Source organism: Halichoerus grypus, chromosome 1, assembly GCF_964656455.1.
Source record: "Halichoerus grypus chromosome 1, mHalGry1.hap1.1, whole genome shotgun sequence".
Taxonomy (NCBI): domain Eukaryota; kingdom Metazoa; phylum Chordata; class Mammalia; order Carnivora; family Phocidae; genus Halichoerus; species Halichoerus grypus.
In genome coordinates, this window is record NC_135712.1 from 47,063,074 (window position 1) to 47,085,496 (window position 22,423).

The following is a 22,423-nucleotide window of genomic DNA, read 5'->3' on the forward strand; positions in this document are numbered from 1 at the left end:
TGGTTGTTTTAAAGTCATGATTTTGGCCTCTGCAGGATTTAATCACAGTTCATAATTGCTATTCTATCTCCTCTCTAAATTCTTTCCCCTTTACCAAATTAAAAATATGAAAAATATGTTCGAACACTTTTTAAAAGGTAAAAATTTTCACAGTATATGTAAATCAAGCCATCATGCTATATGCCTTAAACTTATATAGTCATGTATGTCAATTATTTCTCAATAACACTGGGAAAAAAAGAAAGTAAAAAAATATAAATACAGAAATCCTAAGAGGGGTGGCTCAGTCAGTTAAGCATCCAACTCTCAATTTCGGCTCAGGTCATGATCTCAGGGTCATGAGATCAAGCCCCGAGTTGGGCTCCACACTCAGCCAGGAATCTGCTCGAGATTCTCTCTCTCATCCTCTCCCTCTGCCCGTCCCCCCCACCCCGCCTTTCTCTCTGAAAGAAATAAATCTTTAAAAAAGAAAAAGAAATCATAAGAGACTGTAAGAGTAGACCATTGTACCATCTCTTCAAGCCCTGAAAGTTGAGAATTTGGAAATGAAATTGAAATTGGAATATGTATCCAAGTAATTCATCTTTAACAGTTTAAGGACATTTATTTTCACAAATGTTTTTCTCTTCATGGAAGAGACTGCTATTACATTTACAGATTACTTCATTGTGTAGACTTTAATTCAAACTATGAGAATCGGACTTGGGGAATATATTTCAGACAAAAGTAAAAGCAAAGCTGTATAGACATTGGTGGTGGTAAGAAAAGAAATATTTTTTCCTTTTAAGGCAACAGCATTCTGTTTCCAATCTCTAGAGTGACTATGTAATCATGTTAATATTCCTTTGTTATCAAGAGACAGTACTTTGTCTGTAAAACATGGCTACCAAGCAATGTACAAAAAGTTAAATTGTTACATGGCTTAGGATGTGCAGAGAAGGACCAAATTGTCCTAGAAAACTGTCTCAGAATCATAAAACATCTTCAGAGTTGGAGGAGCGTGGAAATGGGTTTGCCTGGCTCTTCCCAGCAGGTACTGGGGAGGGGCACTTTCTCTGTACAACCTCCCTGACAGGCACACATCTGCTCTATGAGTGCTCATTTTTCTTACTGTATGGTCTTAACTTGGCCAGTTCTTTCAAGATATCCCCGAATTCTTTTGCCATTTTGTTTCCCAGGATGCTGTTATGAGGTAAATGCCATCTGATAATATAAATTATGGTGAGTAAATTTCAAAGACTTGGGAGGAACATTTCCTAAATATGAAGCAAGGAACCCCCCCCCCCCCGCCCGCCGCCACCTGCCTCCACCAAACTGAGTAAATGACCAGAGTGATTTATCATTAAGGGTACAACTAAACAAAATTTTCCTCTTGTAAGCTCCTGGTTCTACAACTGCTAAGGCTAGGCCTATGAAGAAACCTTAAGCTGTTTCCCCAAACTCTATTTTGATGTATTAGTACTATTCGGTTTGTTTTTAATAAGATAACTTTAAATAAGACCTTCCATAATTGGTTACTGGCTTCTTGCTTAGTTATTTAAATATCCTTTAGATTTTTATCCTTCAATTTTTTCTAAATGCTTAGTTGAATAGCACAGTTTGGTTCTTCATTTGGGGAAGCCAGGAATCCATGACTTTATATTTTTACCTCTAATACTACCTTAAATAGGCCACTTCACCCTCAGTGCCTTTAATCCATTGAAAGAAGGAAAAATAAACAATAGCAACCTTGGGCTCTTTCTGGGAGCACTAATATAGCTATATGTTTTACTAAAAGGTACAAAGAAGTACATGGTGCTTAAGTTAGTATTTCCTAATCAAAAGGTATAATAACACATTTAAAAGATGATTAGAGTTACACAATACATTTGTAGTGGTTCTTTAAGCCATTCTATAGCTAAAGTATAATTTTTACTTTTTAATTCTTCTGAGTTCTGAGAATCAGAGTGAGACTGATTTCATCTGTAGAAATAATTGCTTCCTTTGGTATTGCTAATCACCGTCCAAACCAATCACAGTGATTACCAATGACATACTTAGCAGCTGGGTGTACGCCATACACCCACATCTTGGGAAGAGAGGGAGGGGTCAGGCTGACTTCTGTTGTTGTTGTTGTTGTTTTAATTTATAAATGTTCTTGAATGTGTCACTAAAACTAAATATTATCTGGAATAACTTTTTATTCCATAATCAAAGGTATGTCTCTACCTTTGACTTACATATTTTTATTACCTGCTTTGGAAGATTGGGGTTAAGGTCATTTTAAGGTATTAGTCATTGAGTCATTAGGTTAGAGAACAAAAGTCAGTGAAGTTTACAAAGCACTATAAGCCAACAAGGAGGCACCTACTATAATTGCAGATAAGACTTTTTCTACCTTTACTTCCTTATCTATCTCTTCTATTGCTGATTACCCTGGTTTCCCTGTTTCATAATGTACATCAGAAATAGACTATATTATTGGAAAGGAAGAAAACAGTATCAGAGTTCTTACTAAATTTTAGAAGCTTTAACATCATCTTACTGAATTCTCATAACAACTCTTTGATGGACATCTGATTATTCTCATGTTTACAAATGGGAAAACTAGAACTCAAAAAAATTAAGTCACTTGCCCAAGGTCACACAGTTAAGTGGCTGAGCAATGGTTTACCTGTCTTGTTCTTGGGACTTTTTGACTTCTCTTTATGATCTCCTGTTTTCACTAGATTCCCCTGGTACCTCTTGCCTTTCAGCTATAAAATGCTATTCATCACATAGTATAATTAAAGCTGAAAAATTTACTGTTCCCAGCAGGAAACAGCCCATGGCTGTATGAATATCCCTATCCAACATGATCCCTGATATCCACCTCTCCAGACAGAAAGAGGGATGGAAGCAGCCCACATAATTCTCTTTATATGTATTTAATTCATTCGCAAAAAGCTACTTAGTAAATTCTTTTTGTTTTTTGTTTTTTATTTTATTATTTTTCCCAGGGTTTTTTTTTTTTTGAGATATAATTATTATATTAGTTTAAGATGTAGAAGTAAATTCTTTATTATCTTGTTTTCCTTTCTTTTTCTTTTTCTTTTTTTTTTTTTTCATTGAATAGAATGATGAAGGCTTAAGTGAATATTCAGAATAAAGCCTTGTTTGGCTCAGGATTTTAAAAGGAAAGAAAGAAAAAACTGATCATGAAGATAATAGTGGCCTGAGGGAAAAGACTGTCACCCAGGGATTACAAGGTTTAACTTTGCCCTTAGAATAACTAAAAACTTGTTAATAGGACTTTCAAGGCCCCTCTTGGTCTGGCTCACAATTTCACCTCAAACCCCTCCCTTCTTCCCTCTTTCTGCTCTAAATATGCTGGCCTGCTTTTAGTAGCATATACCTGCCATTATCACTCCTATCCCTGGACCTTTGCCCATGTTGTGCTCTTTGCCTGCACCTCTTTCCTCTGCTCTTTATTTGGCTAACTCTTCCTGCTCAGCCCTCAACCTTCAGCTCTAGAGACACTTCCTTGAGAAGTCTTCCCTGACCTTTTTGACTAAGCCATAATGCCATTATACACTCTAGTGGCACCATGACCTTTTTCTTACACCACTTACAGCAGCAATTTTACATACATCTGTATTATCTAAAGAATTTCAGCCTCCTCCACTGGACTGTTAATTCCATGAGTGCAGTACATACTCTCTTTGCTCACTGTTATATTTCTGGTCCTTTGCACATAGTAATTATTCTTTTGATTGAATGAATCAGTCAATCATTCATTGAGTTTGTCTCATCATCAAATGGCCAGATTTTGTTTTAGCCTAATCTCCATGGCAAAATTCACATGGACTTAACCTAGCAGAGTTCATATGTTTACAAAGCTGTTGGATATTAGACATGCAATGGACATACTGGGTATAATGTTGGATAAAATGATATTCAGTGACTAATTGGTCCAAGAGGTGTCCTTAGGTCAGAAGCCAGCAAACTTTTTCTGGAAAGGGCCAGACAGTACATTTTTTAAGCTTTGTGCACCCTTCAGTTTCTGTCACTACTACTCAGTCTGTCTTGCCAGAAAACAGCCATAGAGCAATGCACAAATGAGTGGCCATGACTGTGTTCCAATAAAACTTTATTAATCAAAATAGCCATATTTTGCTGACCCCTGCCTTAGATGTTGTTATGAAACATTTATGAGAGATCCTATGAATAAGTTGATCAGAAAGAGTAATTCCCCACCCCTTTGTATGAAATTTGTGTACAAAGTCATTATTTATTCCAGAGGGATATGTAAATTGTGCATAAGACATAGGTTCAGCTCTGAAGCTGTTAAACAGAAATTAAATAGAAGAGATAGATGTGGCACAAACACCACCAGAGGCTGTGAGAGCTGGGGTATTACATAGACCACAGTCTCCTGTAGATGTGATTTCTTCATTGATTTAATAAGGGGAATAAGAAGCAATTCCTATTTGAGATCTGATGTTGTCTCTGATTACAGAATTTGTGTCCTAAATCAAACTAGGACAATTTCAGTGGAATTATTTTTAGCTTTAGCTAGATGTCTAAATTATTTTTATAATGAACAAGTTATGGTATTACACTGAGGAATTTGAATATTTTCATCAACTGTTCTTCAGCAGTCATTTTGTTCAGTCCAGGAAACAAAAGAATTTTCTGGCTGATTTTATCCCCAAGCCCAGAAATTTCCAACTCTTAGAACCTGTTTAAAGAATTCAGGATCTGGGGGGCGGTGGGATGGGGGTAGGATTCAGGATCTGTGTGGATCCTGGTTGGCTTGGTCATTCAGGAACAGAAGCCACTAGAAATGGATCATTTATATTCTCAGTTTATTAAGACTGTGTAACACTTCTTAAAGAAATAGATACACAGCTTTTAAACACGTACACACACGTAGAACTATAGAGGAAGTACAAATTTCCTCTTCCCACCCCAGATTCCCTTATAATGTCTATGCTTACTTTTTTTTTCTATTTACCAATTTTGAGTGAAGAAGAAAGAAACACTTAGGTCTTTTACTAAATTTCTCATTAATATTCCTTAGAGGAAACATAAGAAACTTTCTCATGTATTTAATTTGAAGAAGTTGAGGTGGTTGAGAATGTTAATTTTTACATTTTGAATTGTTTTTCTGCTGCGTAGTGACAAAGAAAATGCTATAAAAGTGTATCCCCAAAATAGGGATGCAGGTAAATTTCCCAACAATTGCTCTTTTTCCTATGTCAGAACTTTTTTTCTAGTAACTTCTGATGAATATTTTTAAAGGTAATCCGTACTTCCTGCTTAAAGTTCAAGTGTTGTGTATATGAACACAGTTGAGGTGTTAAATAATATATTTTTGTGTTTTCTTTTCTACCTCCTCTATGTCAAATTATAACCAAACATTTATTTACTCCTCTTACCTGCTTCTACATCCTACCCTATTTCTGGTTTTTGCTTCTAGATCTATCATGCACTGAAAAATCAGGTTATCAATGAGGTTCTAAGGTGTGAAGTAGTGTTGGTGTGGAGGTTTTGAGAGAGCCACTTGAGGTATAGATGCTTTTACCTCTTTCTGTCTGTATTGAAGTTGTATAAAAATTGTGTCCCAGAAAGGTAGTAGTTGATCTGTCTCTATTTCATGACACAGTGGACCATTTTACCTTTGACTGGGGTCCTAAATCTCTACATTCAAAAGAATAAATCCAATCTGTCTCTTCTAAGAGGACTTTATTAGTATCTTTGTAAGGGCCTTCCCCATTGTCCTGCTCATAGGAAGATGCTATAAATATCTTTGAAACACTTCTTACTCATCATTTCTACAGGAGGGAGTTTTTCATAGATATGAAACTACAGTGGTAGCCTTCCTAGGAGTTCAGTTGATATTGATCGAGAACTGCCTCAAGCATCCACATGAACAATTGGCTACCTTGTTCAGTTATACCCTTTTGTGGGAACTTGTCTTCTCCTTGACGCCAAAATAATCTGCCCGTGCTGGAATCAAAAGGCAACAAGGCACACCTCCCACACTGACCTGCTCTGTGGTTAACCAGGGACTACTTTCCCACATAGTAGGCCTCTTAAGCCTCCCCTGCAGTCTTCCTAGAAGTCACATTCCATATTTTTGTTGTACTCTTAAGAAAATTATCATGTGACCCTCAAAGAACAATAGGAGATGGCATCTTAGTTTGTAGCAGCCTAGGCTAAGTAAGCTCTTTATGAGGAATCAGCTCACTTATTCCTTCATTATCTCTGGGAGGCATAAATACCTTTTTTCTTCGTATTTTATGGGGGAAGAAATTGAGAGGTGACATACAGCCCAATGTCACATAACCAACAAGTAGCAGAACTGGGCTTTTTGCCCACATCATCTGATTCCACAGCCCAGGTTCTTTCTAGTACCTTATAGTACCCCTAAGAAGGAAAAACAGATTTCATGGCAGATGTGCTTTGAGCCAGCATCTCACGTAATCCTCCCATCTACCCTGTGAGGTAGGTATTGTACTTGTTCCCAGTTTACACATAGATGTGTGATTATGTGAGATTAAATAACCTACTGATGATAGTCACACATCAGTTAATGGCAAAATCAGTACAGGAACTCACACTCTACTTGGCTGTCAGCTTCTCTAAGCCTCAATTGCCTCATTGTAAAATGAGAATAATAATGGCACCAATGTATTAGGATTATTGTAAATAAATGAAATAATGACAAAATGAAATAATCCTTATAAAGTGCTTAGCACAGTGCCTGGCACATAATAACCCCTCAGTAAATGTTAGCTGTAGTTAGTAGCAAAAGCAAAAGCAAAATCACTTTGAATAGAAAAATCCTGCCATTCCACTATTTTATTTGATTCTTACAAAGGTTCTGTTATATAAATAGTAAATGAAAGGGTGTCTTCTCTCACTTTTTTTTAAAACAGAAAGTTAGATCAAGTGCTGGGTAATTTGTCTTTCATCACTTAAGCTATTACACAAGTAGTTTCAAGGTCCCTTCCAGTTCTGTGAGTGTACATTCTAGTGATGGAAAGCTGTTTTTTCTATTAAGAAATCTTAAGTTAGAACTCAGATACTCTCTACAGTAATGAAGTGGTATGTTCACACAGAGGACAGAACAGAGCCGATTAGCAAGGCTGAGTGCAGACTTTGATTTTAGAGTTGTAAATGACAAGGAGTATAAACAGTGAGGCTTTTGGAGTATTTGTTTCTCATGGAAAGATAAGATACCTACAGCATTTTTAAGATGGAAAACAAAGCCCAGATAATTATTTTAGCAAAGGCATTTAAGAAAATATTTGTTTTGTGCTTGGTGCTGGGGGATAATAGAATACAAGTAATTATTAAACCAGAATTTAGTGGCCCAATTTGAATCAAGAAACCAGTTCTCCAGAATAGTTCCCAGAAATGCGTGAGGACTCTAACAAGATACACAGCCACAGTTAGATGTGTTGCCTCAGAAAGTCTGTGAAAGTTTTGTTTCTGTCATATTCCCCTGGAGCTCTGTTAGTTTTGGCCTGCCTAACTCACTGGTAATCATTAAAATTACATCCCCAAGCATTGATGGTCAAGATCTCTCAGTGCCGATGTGTGGAATCACTTGATTTCATATGGGGCATGATTATATACCTTCCTCATTAGTGTATCCTGGAGGGCAATGACATGGAGTTCCCAATGGCCCGTTCTCCATTCTCAGTTTACAGATAGGGCTGTTAATACCTTAAGCAACTCCCTCACCAGGAAACTCCCCCCACCTCCCCTGGACTAAATGCATCTTCTCTCTTCTCCTTTGTACCCTATGTACACCTCTAACATAGAGCTTGCTACATTACCGTATGGTTTGTTTACTTGCCTGACTTCCTGACTAGACCTTGGAGTCCTTGACTAGAGCTGCATGGTGCCTGGAACTTTGGAGTTGCTCAGTCAATGTTCAATGACCAACTGATTGGCCAATCTAAAGAACTTATATTTAAGCTTCCAGTTTCAAATGGGCCCTTACTATCAAGAGTAGTTTCATTCATTCTTTGTTGGCTCTGCTTCGTAAACCATGATTCCAAACCTTATCCACTATTCCCATTCCTCCAGCCACTCTTGCCCTTCACATATTATCATCCTTTGTTCCTCCTCTCCCTCTACCCCTCTCCCAACCTCTCCCCTTCTTCATACATTTTCTTCTCTTCCTGCCTTAAAAGATGTTCCTCTTGGCTTCCAAGTCTGTCCCCTCATCTGAGCTTTGGATCATAGGCATCTTCTCTGGAATCTTGCCCTGTCAAATACCTCCTTCCCCTTCTGTACCTGCAGTTTCTTTCTCTCTACTGATTCTTTTTCTATAACTTTATAACATGTGCAAAGATCCCATTTTCTAATCAAATCTTTGCTTTCATGACTCTCCCCTCTAACTGCCCATTTCTCTCTCTACTTCACATTGCCTGAACTCATGCTGTTAGTCTCGTAACTTCCCATCCCCTACCTGTAGTCCAGATTCTGCCCTCACCAGTGGTTTCCTAGTGAGGAAACTAAGAAGAGTTTCTTAGTTTTCATGTTCCTGCCCAGGCTTCTAGCTGGATTTAATAATGCTATCTTTTTCCCAGCTATCCAGGCTGGAAATCTCCATGCCATTTTCCACTCCCCCTCCCTTAACATACTCCCCTCTGTAAGAATAAAAGAACTTGTGTTTATATTTGTAAGTTTATTTTTCACGTGCTATACAACAAAAGATGCTGCATAAAGCAGCAGAGTGATTTGAAAAAATATTCATCAGGGCATTCTGATTTGGCAGTGTGATGTTGGTACAAGCAAAAGGCCAAGCCAGTGAGAAAGTATGGAAAGCTGTAAAAGTAGTGAACGAACCACATGTAGTGTATGCACAGCAGCCTATTGTTAAAAATTCTGATTTCCACACATTCTAAGCACTAACAGAAAGTATCTAGGCCAACCCAATCAAGACTTGGAGTCAGAATGTTCTGGTTTTTCACAAATGGTTATGATTTTTTTTTAATGTTAACACAAAATTTATGTATTTTTTTTTTAATTTTTTTATTGTTATGTTAATCCCCATACATTACATCATTAGTTTTAGATATAGTGTTCCATGATTCATTGTTTTGTGCATAACACCCAGTGCTCCATGCAGAACGTGCCCTCCTCAATACCCATCACCAGGCTAACCCATCCTCCCAACCCCCTCCCCTCTGGAACCCTCAGTTTGTTTTTCAGAGTCCATCGTCTCTCATGGTTCTTCTCCCCCTCCGATTTCCCCCCCTTCATTCTTCCCCTCCTGCTACATTCTTCTTCTTCTTTTTTTCTTTCTTAACATCTATTGCATTATTTGTTTCAGAGGAGTATTATTTATTTACATACATGTACAAGATCCTCATTATGTTTCTGTGTGCGGTAATATCAGAAGTCTTTAAAGGAACAAAGCAGTGCTTTTAATCACTTCTTCAATACGGTTATATAATTGGAATTTTCCCCCTCTGGGCCTCCTGTGAACCTCTGCAGAGTGGTTCCACCCTCACACTGGAAGTTAAGCTGCTATAGTCAGTCTACCTATCACTGTCCTTCTTTTATAAAACCGAGCCATCTGCCTCATTGATCTGGTTTACCCTTATACTCTATGAGTTTGGCTCTCTCTTTTTTTTTTTTTTTAAATAGAATGAAGAAGGTTTAATTTGAATTTAAGGATAGTAAGAGAAAGGAAAAGTAATCAGCTACCCAGTGTCTGTTTTACTTGCCCCCGCTTGGGCAGAGCCATAAAGATAAGAACTAGGGCTTGTTACATTGACCATGAAGAAGTCATGTGTTATTGAGGCTCAGCAAAAAAAGTGCTTACATAGGACTTGATCCTACCTTTCACAGAACTTAAAGAAAAAGATGTTTGTGAACCTAGAAAAATTGTGCCATGCTTTATGTACCACAGGAGGGTTTTCCCCAAACTTCAAATATTCTAGGTTTTGTATAAATATAAAAAAGATCAAGAAGAATTGGTTTACTTAATTTTTGTCTGCTTCTAATTCATTCTATGGGTTGCATCAAATCTCTGGACTTACTGAATCTTGGTTTTCCAGGTGTAAATTTTCTTGTGCAGACTGACAAGTTGATTTAGTAATCCACAGACCAAAAGGCTACAGCCCATGAAGAGGGTTTAGAGAAGTTAGAAACAAAATTAGTTGTAATAAAGACACTTTATTTTTAATAGACTCCAAAGATAGAGCAATAGTGAGTCTCCAGTGAATTATCAAATCAGCTTCCAGAGGATATGGGAATAATTGTGTAGAGAACAATGAAAGGAAAGGATTGTACTAATATAATTTTTTGTAGAATTACCCAACAGTAAGATTATGAGCATGGTTCCCTGGCTGAGACCACAAGCTCATTTACTGTGGTAGGAATAAGATTCAGACCACCCTTAGGAGGTGCAGAGGAATGGCATTGAGCATGCATGTCTGTGCCTCTTACAGAAATAATGTTGGGATTATGCCTAGTTCTTTCATCTTTCACTTTTTCCTGCCTCCCTCCTTTCTTCATACATTAATTGTCTACAGTGTGCACAGTGTCATGCCACTATTACAGTGATGGGCTCCACCATGACCTGGGTTAAATTCAACATCGGAAAAATCGTGGTAACTCAACCTGCTGGGTACCAGAGGCAAGCAGTTCTTTTCTCTCCAAACAAAATCATTGAGATTTTCTGTGTGTTTTTCTAGCTAGATTAATCGCCTTTGCACACCTGGTTTTAGTTATTCCTCTCATGAATGCTATGAGATAGGTTTTAGGATCCCCATTTTACCGATGAGGAAGCGAAGGCTCAGAAAAGTTAAGTGGCAGGACCTGGATAATAATAATACTAATGTCAATCCAAAGATTTTAACTCCCAGCCCAGCGCTCTTTCCACAGCTGCTCCTCAGTTATGCAGCCCAGGTATTTGAAATATTTGGACACTTGTAGATGCAGCATTTCTAGTGAGTAATATAAAAGCCCTGCGGCTGTCCCGAGTTACAGTGTGAAATGAGATTGCCTCCCACTCCTCCCTAACTCCTGCAGGTCTTGCCCAAATTATTCTTGGGCCTCTTCCTCTATTTCTCTCTCTTTCAGTCATTTTGCCTGCCTCCTAATCATTAGCTTACCCTCTGGGGTGGGGGAGTTGGGAAACTAGGATGGGGGAGGGGAGGATCACTTTCACATTTAAGGGCTATTGTTCATGCTTCCTTTTGGATGATGTAGTAGTTTCTGTTTCTCATTTTATGTTTGGTTACTGTCTGAGTCCATGTCAATTTATGTGCCCTTGGCTCTGAACCACAGTTTATATATTTTTGTGTTGTTAATATTTTTAATTGGTGTTTTTAAAGTAGATGTACTCTGCGTGTTTGGCAGACCAACAAAGTGGAATGAATGTAAAAAGAGTTGGTTTTTTTAAGTAACCATATAAGGTGAAAAGTCCCCTTTTGTGAGGGTGCATGTGTGCATCTGTGCAGATTGTAGGTTTTATCAGGCACGATATTCATTAATATTTATTGTAACAGTTTACAGTGTGGCCCCTTGAGTCCCTCTGGATTCTGCGCAGCCCGAATGAGGTAACCTTGGAAAATGCAATAAATCTAAAGTTGAAACCACTTTAATGGGAAGTTGCTTGAAAGTTGTAAACTTAAATTGCCTCCTTCAGGATGAAGGAGGTAGTGTGGAAAATGCCCCAGGGGACCTGGATTTGCCTCTTGCTGGTCTTGTCCCCTGTGTTGGAATGCTGGGTTTGGGGTTGGATTACTTTATTTAAAACCTCTGACTATTCTTTTGCCCCAATTCTTCATGGTGTGGTAGGCCCATGGTAGCATTAATATATGACTTTTGATCTTCTCTTTTATATATCTGGGGCAACTCTTATCCTACATATGCAATACCCAGGTGTTCAGAAGTAGAATTTTATTAGTCACAGAATCTTAACTTTGCAAGGAGACTGGGCATCACTCAATTCATTTTTGCCAGGCCCTGTATGAACCGCTCCAATTATATGCAGCTGAATACTAACCAAGGTATCTCATCCTATGCATCTTGGAAAGTTCTTTATCACATTGTTTTGAAATGTGATTCCCCAGAGCCTACACCGTTGGTCCTGGTGCCTCTTTTTAAAGCTACATAGAATAAATATTCTCCTTCCATGGTATTATGAAGATGTTTGAAAACAGTGACAGTGATCTTGTCTTGTCCCCTATTGCGGTGTCAAACATCTCTAGATCTGTCAAACTATTTTCTTATGTCCTAATTCATTTGTCTGTTTGTAGGGTACAAACTTTGTTGATGTTAGACACAGCTAAGCTAGAAACTAGGGAAGCATTGAGGACAAAATAAGCTGTTATTCCCGCATTTGGGGAACTTCTGGTGTAATTAATAACAGAATGGTAAGGGCTATAGAGAGGCACCTAGTCAGCTTTGGTGATTGGGGATTGAGGGTGTCAAGGGAAGTTTTCTGGAGGACACATCATATAATCAAAGTCTAGAAGAGTACTGTGAGTCTCCCAAGGAAGCAAGATAAATGAGAGAAGGAAGGTATTCTAGGTAGAAGGACAAGCTTTTGGAAAGGCTGAAGGTAAGAGAATATGTAGGGAGTGGAGGGAAGTGAGAGTGGTTCAGTCTGGGTGAGATACTGTATGGGGAGGCAGTGAGTGGGACTGCAGAAGATGCAGAAGAGCTAGAGCAGAAAGCAGGACTGACAGGTGGTGGGGTGGGGAGATGAGGTCAGACATTACAAAAAAGTAGAAAATGATAGTGCTGATTAGGAAGGGTATTTATTGTTCTCTTGGTTACACAATAACTATGGGAAACATAGCAGGTTCTGTATGAGGTCATGTAGGTTTGGAAATATTTTGCATATTATGTTTTGTTGTTAGAGAAACAACGTATTCAGTCCTTAATTAGGGTTAGACAGACATGGCTCAAGACCTTCTCTCCAACAATATATTTGGAGAAACAAGAGGAAGAAAGAGATAATACAGTTTTAACATTTTTATGACTGTGAGAATATTTGGGTGACTTCCATACATAGAACAACAGCAGTAACAGTAATAGTAAACACTTACATAGCACAATGGACCTGGCCCTGTTATACTAACAAATTTAATGCCCACATGAGGTAAATATTGTTCCCAGATAACAGAGAGTTTAAATAACTTGCCAAAGCTAGAAAGCTAAGTATTCCCTAAGAGCATATGGGGAAAGATTTAGGTTATAGATAAAGGACATTTACTGAGCCTGCAAAATTAAAGACATCTCTAGAAATGGCTCCTGCCTGGTGTTGATGGTCACAACCACATACTCACTGGTGTGGTCATGATCAGCGTAAAAGCAAGTATTCACACAGTTCCTGCCTTACCCAAAGGCATTGCTATTTTGAGATCACACTCCCGATGACTGTCAGGGCTTGGCCTGGGCTGTACTAGCAGCTGTGGCTGCCTACAGCTTCAGTTCATCTCCCTGCCTCCTGCCACCGTCAAAGAGAGTTTAGCCTGCCTAAAGAGGATAGGGAAGTTAGGATAACAGTGAAGCAGGCAAGGTTTGAAATACCCTTACTTCAAGGGAAACAGAATTGCCTTGCAGTGTTGCCAGGCCAGGCCATTTAATCCTGGCAATCATGAATGTACAGTTGCCCCAGCTTTCAAGCATGTGTGATTTTTTTCTAAGGTTGATTGATTCTGTTTTAAGTGTGTGCGGCGAAGTGCTTCCTGGGGACAGAGAGGATAAAGATAACTGAGAGAGATTGAAGTAATGATCTGTGGAGTGATGACCCTATGCTGCTAGGTAGGAAAAGAAGTGAAAGTAGGAGTGGGTTGGTGCATAAGGATCTAGCCAAGGAAAAAAAGAGTTTGGGGTCCCACTGGGTCCAGAAAGAAGTGAGGTGGGAGCAAATGTAAGAAAGCATTGGAAAGGTAGCAAAGAATGCTGAGTGAGTAGGATATTTGAATTTTTTTTTTCAAAGAATACACTTAGCACTCCTCCTTTCCTTGGTCAGTGTTCTCTAAATATGCATCAGTGTGTTAAGGACTTAAATGAAATGTGTCATAACGAAAATGTTATATAGGCCAGGGCACAGCTGCTAGGTAAAACCAAGGTGAAGCTCATCTCTTCATTATACATGATTTTATAATCTTTGAACTCATGTTTGAATATTTGAACATAGTGATTATTCTGTTGCATGATTAAATAAAAGCAGAGGTCATAGACGTTCTGTGATGCAAATTTACATTGTAGATTTACATGCCCAGTGGGAGGTGCCATCGAAGAGTTATACACAACGATAATTCTCAGTCCTCTAACTCATTACAACTCAGTTAGATTTTATATTTACTCATTATTGTTTATCTTCATTAATAATCCTATCTCTAGCTAGATTACAAATTCCTTGAGAATAGGGACAATGTCTGTGTCTGTCTCTAAGTTTCCCTTACATTACCTAGTTCTGTATGAGGTATATAGTGCTCCCAGACATAGGGGTCTCTATTTGGATCAGCACTTCAAGAAGAACAAGGCCAATCCACTTCTGTTACAGGTGAGGCAGTCGAGGGCCTGACTGATATAAGTGATCTGCTGAAGATTCTGGGCCAGCTTAATGAGGAGACCTGAGCCCCACCCAAATTCCCACCTCTGCTCTTTGTACCATATCATGTCCATGCAGCTCACTGAATCAGGTTCTTGCAGTGATCTGTGTGTGTGTCAGGAGCCAAAAGGAAGTGTTCCCTAAGCTAGTGCTCCCCAACCCATGATATGACTCACAGAGAAAATGGTGATGTTTGTTTAGGACATTAGGGTAAACAGAGGATGCTTTTAGAGAACAACTGAAGCAGACTCCCTAAGAACAGTGGCCCAGGTACTGCCAGGCTGCCCAGGGGGATCGTATCTTCATACACCACTCATCCACTGCATTTCTAGCAACGATTGAAAAATGCTTCCCTGAGTTAACATTACGTCACTCGGATACCAGTTCCATAGTGCACAGGTACAGTAACTTCCCTGGCTTAAGACTTTGTGTATGAACATTGTTCTTCAAACGAAAAAGAAACATGACCCTCTTTATTGTATTATTGGAGTACCTAATATTTTTACAGAAATCTGTATCTATAAATAAATTATGATAAATTATAAATTTACAGAATAAATTTGTAAATGAATGTATTTTCTAGAAATTACCTTGGAAGATTACTCTGGTCCAGGAGAATATGTTTTGTGAGGAAATTTAAATCCTACTAATAGACATGTCAAACTAGTCCCCACTGTGAGGTGAAAGATATGAACTTATTAAATTGTGAAACAACAAATACGTTAGTCAGGTATTTTTCTTTCGAGGCTAAGTGGGTCATGACCTTCTTTCTTGTGTTCTGCATATATGTGGGAGTTTTATAATTTTTTATCAGTAATGAAAGGTTGGAATAAGTTTTTATCTGTTCAGGCTGTTGCATTTATCTGTATTGCTCACTCAGGTGCACGTGCTCCTTCGAGCATTGCGTTTTCTGTGGAAGCAACACATGTTCTCTCAAGGTCATGATTGATTTTCCAGACCTTTAGAGTTGAGACAGATAAATAATAAAGTTGTAGCTCTGAATTTCTCCCAGATACTTGTCTGGATTTGTTTGTATTTTAACAGAGAAATTGGTATTTACACGGATATCTCTCACAATATCTCTTACAACAGATAAATTAAAAAATCACAATTTATAGGTAAATAAGTCCTTAGAGAAATTGTTTCTTCACTCAGGGGACATTAGTGTGATATAAACCTCAACAAACAGGGGCTGTTACCCTAGAGGCATTAGGGAGAAGTAACACTTTTTGAGTGTCTGCTATTTGTTACGCATTGTTTTAAATGTTTGGTTGGACCATAAGAATTTGCTGATATTTGAACATTTTGACCTATAAAAATGGCAGTTTCATATTGCTCAACCTCATACTTTGTACGTATTAACTCATTCTTTCTCACAACAACCTTCTGAAGTAGATTACCACTTAGCAGCTAAGGAAGCAGAAACATAGAAATAATAAGTAACTTGCCCAAGGTCCTCCAATAAGTAGTAGAGCCCAGTTTCAGACCTTGGTGGTCTCACTCCAGAGGCTGCAGTCTCTCTCTCTCTGAGTAGGGAATACCTACTCTACCCTCACTGCCTTTTAAGCCTTGTAGTGTGTGAGGTGTATGAGACTGAACTCCTCTTGCTTATATAATAAACTGAGATAAAGTCCATAAAGGAAGTGAACATGGTTCCCTAGTTATTCCTGAAGTTTCATACCTATATGCTTTATGCTTCCCTTCCCCTTTCTCTGTGTATTTCCCTTCACTCCCAGATCTCCTAATGGCAGAATACCTTCTCCGCCTCCTTGCCTAACTGAAACCTAGTGTGTTCCTGGTTTCCTTGTAGGAGTTTACTAATGGACAAGCAGGGAAGGGAATTCTAGACATTGCACATACAAGGTTACAAGATTTTAGAAAAGAACAAGGAACACAGTTCATTCAGAAAACAAGACATTCTATATGTGGGATATGGATCAGAATGGTAAAAGAAGTAGAGTTTGTAAGAGAGAGTGATAGAAGTAAAGTCAGAAGCTGAGGTGAGTGAATCTTGAAGGACTTTTTACCACTTTAAAAAACTTAAACATTATCCTCTGTGCTGTAAAGAACTTAACCTCTCTGCTGTACCCAGCCACTGACAGATTTTAAGCAGCAAAGGACCATGAACAAATTATAGATAAATGTCAGTAAGGATGCAATTGAAGAGGGAAAAGATTAGAGAAGAAAGATGAGTTAGGAAACTGTTGCAGTCATCCATGTGAAGTAATAAATGCTTAGCAGTGGTCCTAGCCATGTGACCAAAGAAGAGGGGGTGTATTCACAAGATCCTTAACAGCAGGAATTGGCAGGTTTTTGGTCTAAGAGAGTGTGGGGTACTGGAACTAGTAGCTGAGATCACCACGCAAGAAAAGAAAGCTGATTTGGAAGGAGAGATGAGAAGTCCTCTTTTCTATATATTGAATATGAGATGTCTGTAGAATCCAGCTAAAAGTGTAAGTCTTGGATTCAGGAACCAGGTCTCACAGGAAATGCAGATGAATATATGTGGGCATCGCTTGATTTATCTGAACGTCACTTCTAAAATTGCTACTTCCCCCATCAGTATCTGTCCTGTAGCCACCCCTAATCTAAGTTACTACAAGAGTGTGGGAATTGTGTTCTAGGTGGGCTATAGCTTTGAGCCAGGTCCTTCATCAGGGCCTTACTCTGTGGAGTCATGGGAAAGTCTGGAGTAGAGTCTCAGGTACACATTGACTCTCCAGCTGCTGAGAGCAGCCCTCTCCCTGCAATATCATTCCCACAAAACGGAGCAGAGTAGCTTCCTAGCATAAATGAATGAATGAATAAATGAATGATCAATCACATTGGGCCCTCTGGATTTAGGTCATCCTAAAAAGCCACCTATACAATCCTCTGGTGGGTCTTGTATAAGTAGAATCATATAGACCTAGTTCCTGGCCTAAGTATATATAGCCTAGATGAAAAATGTGGGTTAGGCATATAATTAGCACACTGACAGGAAGTATATTCAACAAATGGGTAAAGTGGTTAAATATCAGTAATATAATCTGGCTAAACAGTAAGTGAATCAGTACAAATATTATTAATGAGAGGGACCTGGTTCTGGCAGGAAAAGGATAATATTGCAGAGACAAAAAGATACAAATACGCAAAGTATGGGAAAAGATGTCATTCAAACAAATATTTTCGTGGGTTTATTAATTTGATAAGGAATAGGAAGAAATCCAGTCTTTGCTTTCCCTTAGGTTGAAATAAACTTGACCCAATGGAGTACTCTAGTCCTCTTCATTTGCTGAACTTACTTAGATTCCAGGGATTTGCATGTGGAAAACTAATGCCATGGCAGGATTACCAGACTGTAAATTCATCAAGAAGTCTGATGATATCATAAACTGTGAGAAGCCAGTGTCCTGCAGCAGCATCGGAAACCTCCCAGTTTGATTTAGCACTAGTAATCCATTTTATTCCTTTCCATTAGTTATTACAATAATAACAGATTGGCGACACAGTCCCATTTTCTGCCTCTAGTCCTGTCTACTGCTGGGCACAGCTGCTCCCAGTCATTCTTTCCAGTGTAAATAACGGTTCATGTTTCCACAGGCTGTCGTGAGATCTTTCTCTGCTTGTGAAATAAGCCCATGTCACCACCCTTTTGGAGAAGATTGAAGGTACCAGTGAAGCCAGGGAACTGCATAAGAAAGCCAGACTTGCACCCCCTCCCTAAGATATGTTTTTTTGCTCTTGAAGACATTTAGATTGACTGGGTGTTAATGATGTGAATTTCCATGAGTGTGGGGCAAGAAAATTCTATCACTTGCATCTGTCCACACAGGCTTTTTACTTTAGAACTTTTTCTTTCATGTTAGATGTAAATAATGAACTCCTTTGTTGTGAGAGGGTATGTTACAGGCAGTAAACACTTCAGCAAAGAGCATCTTTTGATCTTCACGCCTATGGCAATAAAAGCCAAGAACCAGAAACAGGCCAGAGAATTTGGAGCAGAAACCACTATAAATGCTTCCTTTTTATCTAGTCAACAAAATTAGGTGCAGAACTACAACAGTAATGGATGGAATGACAATTTTTAAGAAAGATGGAGGACAAAATGAGGCTACCTATAAAAAAAAAAAGCTGAAGTTTGCGGGTGCCTGGGTGGGTCAGTTGGTTAAGCATCTGCCTTCCGCTCAGATCGTGATCCCAGGGTCTTGGGATGGAGCCCCACATCACATCAGACTCTGCTCAGCGGGGAGCCTGCTTCTGCCTCTCCCTCTGCTGCTCCCCCTACTTGTGCTCTCTCACTCTCACTCTCTCTCAAATAAATAAATAAAATCTTTTTTTTTTTTTTAAAGCTGAAGTTTGGATTTCAAGATCTGTTTAGAATTCTGAATTCTGTGAGAAATTAGAGACATAATGTAAACACAGCATAAAGAAAATGAATAAAAATGTTTCTCTCTCTCTTCCTGTGATCTCTACAAGTAATTAATGGATGTGTTAAAAACTTTTAAATACTGGTTTGAGAATTCATTTTTAATAAGAAGTCAGTAAGTAAACAATGATTTTTTTGTAAATGCGAAGAAACATTTGAAAAACAGGCTTTTTTTAATACCTTAATTCTGTAAACCCCATTTCAATATGAGTATTAATTCAGTCTTTCCAAATATTGAACTATACATACATTCATATAAAACAGAAATCTAAAATATACAGGTCTAAATACAGATGCAAATTTTTTTTTTGCTTATTTTGACATTTTTATTTTTTTAAAGATTTTATTTGTTCGTTTATTCATTTAAGAGGGGGGGAGAACACAAGCAAGAACATGAGCGGGGGCAGGAGCAGAGGGAGAGAAATATAAGCTGACTCCACGCTGAGCACAGAGCCCGAGGCAGGGCTTGATCTCACGACCCTGAGATCATGACCTGAGCTGAAATCAAGAGTCAGGCATTTAACCGACTGAGCCATTTAGGCGCCCCCATTTTATTTTAGTTTAGTTTAGTTTTTTTGTTTTTTTGAGTATAGTTGACTTACAATGTTACATTAGTTTCAGGTGTTATTTTGACATTTTAAATCCTATTGCCAGATCTTACTGGTAGACATTTAATGTCTGCTTAATTATATGGAACTTACCAACATCTCTGCCTCCAGTCTTACAGAATTCATACTCACATACTGTAGGTAAGTAATAAAATGAAATCAACACTCCCCCGCCCATTATGGTTAGGAGGATAATGGACACAATACACACTTGATGAGAGAGAAATGCATTTGCACTGAAACTATACCTGTTTACATGCACATCCTTCCCCAGTTTGGGTAGTAGTGAGGAAAGCAGAAATTTTGGATGTAGGCATCCTGTCAGAGGTTTAGTACCTCTTTTCCTAGGCCTGGTGTTTGGGGTCTGGCGGTTGCGGGGGGGGGGGGGGACTCATAGATTTGGTCGAAAGTTTAGCTGTCCTTGATTAATAATGTATAATTGATAAATAACTTGTGAAAGATCCTACATACTTTACAACTGTATTTTATCCCAGTTTCTTGTGGTCTGCAGTTCCAAATAGCTGACTGAATAGTTCTGTGATAAAGGGAAATCTGAAACTATGTATTATATTCCTTCCAAGCTTAAGACCAAGAAGGTTCTCTGAATATTTTTCAGAAACAGATTGGGGAACTGTGCTCCATTTTAATGGTCTTTTAATTTGAAAGTTAAACTCAATCCTTCTAATTGCTTGTAGGTATTGGACAATATGAATATTTCCATTGGATGATATGGAGAGGACAATTTATCATTGAAAGACTTGTCATTTTTATCTTAGCTGAATTGGGCGCCAATATATACAGTTTGTGCTTTCATGCACAGGTTGATTTATTATGGTGTGGACCTGCAGTTTTTAGTGGGCTTCGTAAAGCTGGATATTTCTTTGTAACCTTAGTACAGCTTTTTCGTTTATTTGTTTGTTTGTTTTTGCCTTGTTGACTTTAAGGCTAACACTTGTCAGGTTAAACAATTTAGAAAGCAAGAATAAAAACCCAAATTAGGAGGAAAGAGCCTATCACTTTATAACATATAATTAAAATTCATTCAATTATATTCAACTGAAGATTATAACTTAGTCCTCAGAAGGCAAGATGAACTAATAATGAGTGCATGAAACAAGCTTCAAGGAGATAGACTGAACATTTCAGTGTTCTCTTTTAACCTCTGGGCATGGGCTCAGGTGTCTGGCACACCTGGGTGGATTCAGCTCCACCATTTCCTAACTCTGTAAACATGAGTGTGTTCTTTAACCTTTTTGAATGTGCAAAACCAGAAAATAGTAGCATCTTCACAGGTTTGTTAAGTCCATGAGATAAGAACAACAATCAGTAGTTACAATCAATAGTATTGAATGTCTGCTAATGTTTCAGGAACTATGCTGAACATCTTAGATGATCTCAATTAAGCCAGTGAAGCACTTTTTACTTAGCAGGCTTTCTGCTTCTGCTCTTCCCCATCCCAAGTTTGCCAGATGCCTTAAGTGAAAGTCATTTCTCGTATTTGTTCATGTATTACTTCACCCATTCATTTGTGCATCTATCCAACAAATGCATAATGAATTCCTTCTAGATCCAGGAACTAGTCTAAGTGCTGGAGATACAGCAGTGAGTGACCAAAAGAGACAGTCCCTGCTGTTGTACATTCTAGTTCAGGAGACTGACAATGGACAGGCAAATAAATAAAAAAATACATAATATTTCATGTAGTAATGAGTGCTATAAAAAAAAAAAAAACTGGAATAAGCAGATAGAAGGTGACCCCAGTACCAGGAGACACAGAGGAAGAGAGAGTTCTATTTTAGATAGAATAGTCTAGGGAAAAAGACATTTCAGCATTCCTGAGTATATTCATGTCACATCATACCAAAAGTAACATTCTTACTCAGATGTGGAAGTCAAATATACAGTGAGTTGTAGAAAGAAAGTTTTAAAGAATCAACAGCATATGTTATTGCATGTTTTCTTTGGGCTAGCAAGCAAACAGTAATACAGTGTCTTAACAGGTATAAAGCTCTTAGAAAGTAGAGCATAGTAAGGCTATATAAATATGTGCTACTATTGGATCTATTTGAAGAGAGTAAAAAGATCCTGTGACCTACATATACTACACATTTCTGCTTATAACTAAACAACAATAGAGTGGATGGTGATATGATGATGTCATTGAATGATTTGGGTAAATTATTAAGCCATGTCCAAAACAAATATATTGACACCATGAACTTGGGAACAGTAACTCCACAAGGGAACTGTAGCTAGATTACTAGTTTGCTGGGTCTAGACTTTACTCCAAAAACTACAGTCTCAGCCCAGTAGTTTTCTTTTAGCACTTTAAAGATGTCACTTCATTGTCTTCTGTCTTGCATAGTTTATGGCAGAAAGTTTGCCACAACTCTTATCTTTGTTCCTTCTTATATAATGTCTTTTCTTTTTCTTTCTTTTTCTGACTGCCTTCATATTTCCTCATTATTTTTAGTTTTCAGTAGTTTGAATATATTATTTTGTTGTGGTTTATCCTACTCAGGGTTCTCTGGGTTTCTTGGACTTGTGGCTAATGTCTTTAATTGTTTTTTGGAAAAATTTTGAGCATTGTTCCTTCAAACATTTCTTCTGTCTTGTTCTCTTCTGTTCAGAGGTTTTCTTTGGTTTCCCACCCTGACCCCATCTTTCTCATCAGAACTTGGTGGAAGTCCCAGGAGAAGAGTCTGGAAGTGCGTTTGAACACCCTTGTGATTGTAGCTTCTAAGAATCCTGTATTCTCACTCTAACCTATAATTGTCCTTTAGCAATATCTTAAATATTTAGCAGAATTCTTAGCTACTTATAGTGGCTGATGTCTCTTGTTCTGTG

General features: G+C 38.2%; 1 protein-coding gene across 7 annotated transcripts in view; it reads left to right on the plus strand.

Moving 5' to 3' along the window:
* Positions 1 to 22,423, plus strand: part of CMSS1 (cms1 ribosomal small subunit homolog) — a 373,552-nt gene that overhangs the window by 136,994 nt on the left and 214,135 nt on the right. The gene's annotated exons all lie outside the window — the stretch shown is intronic.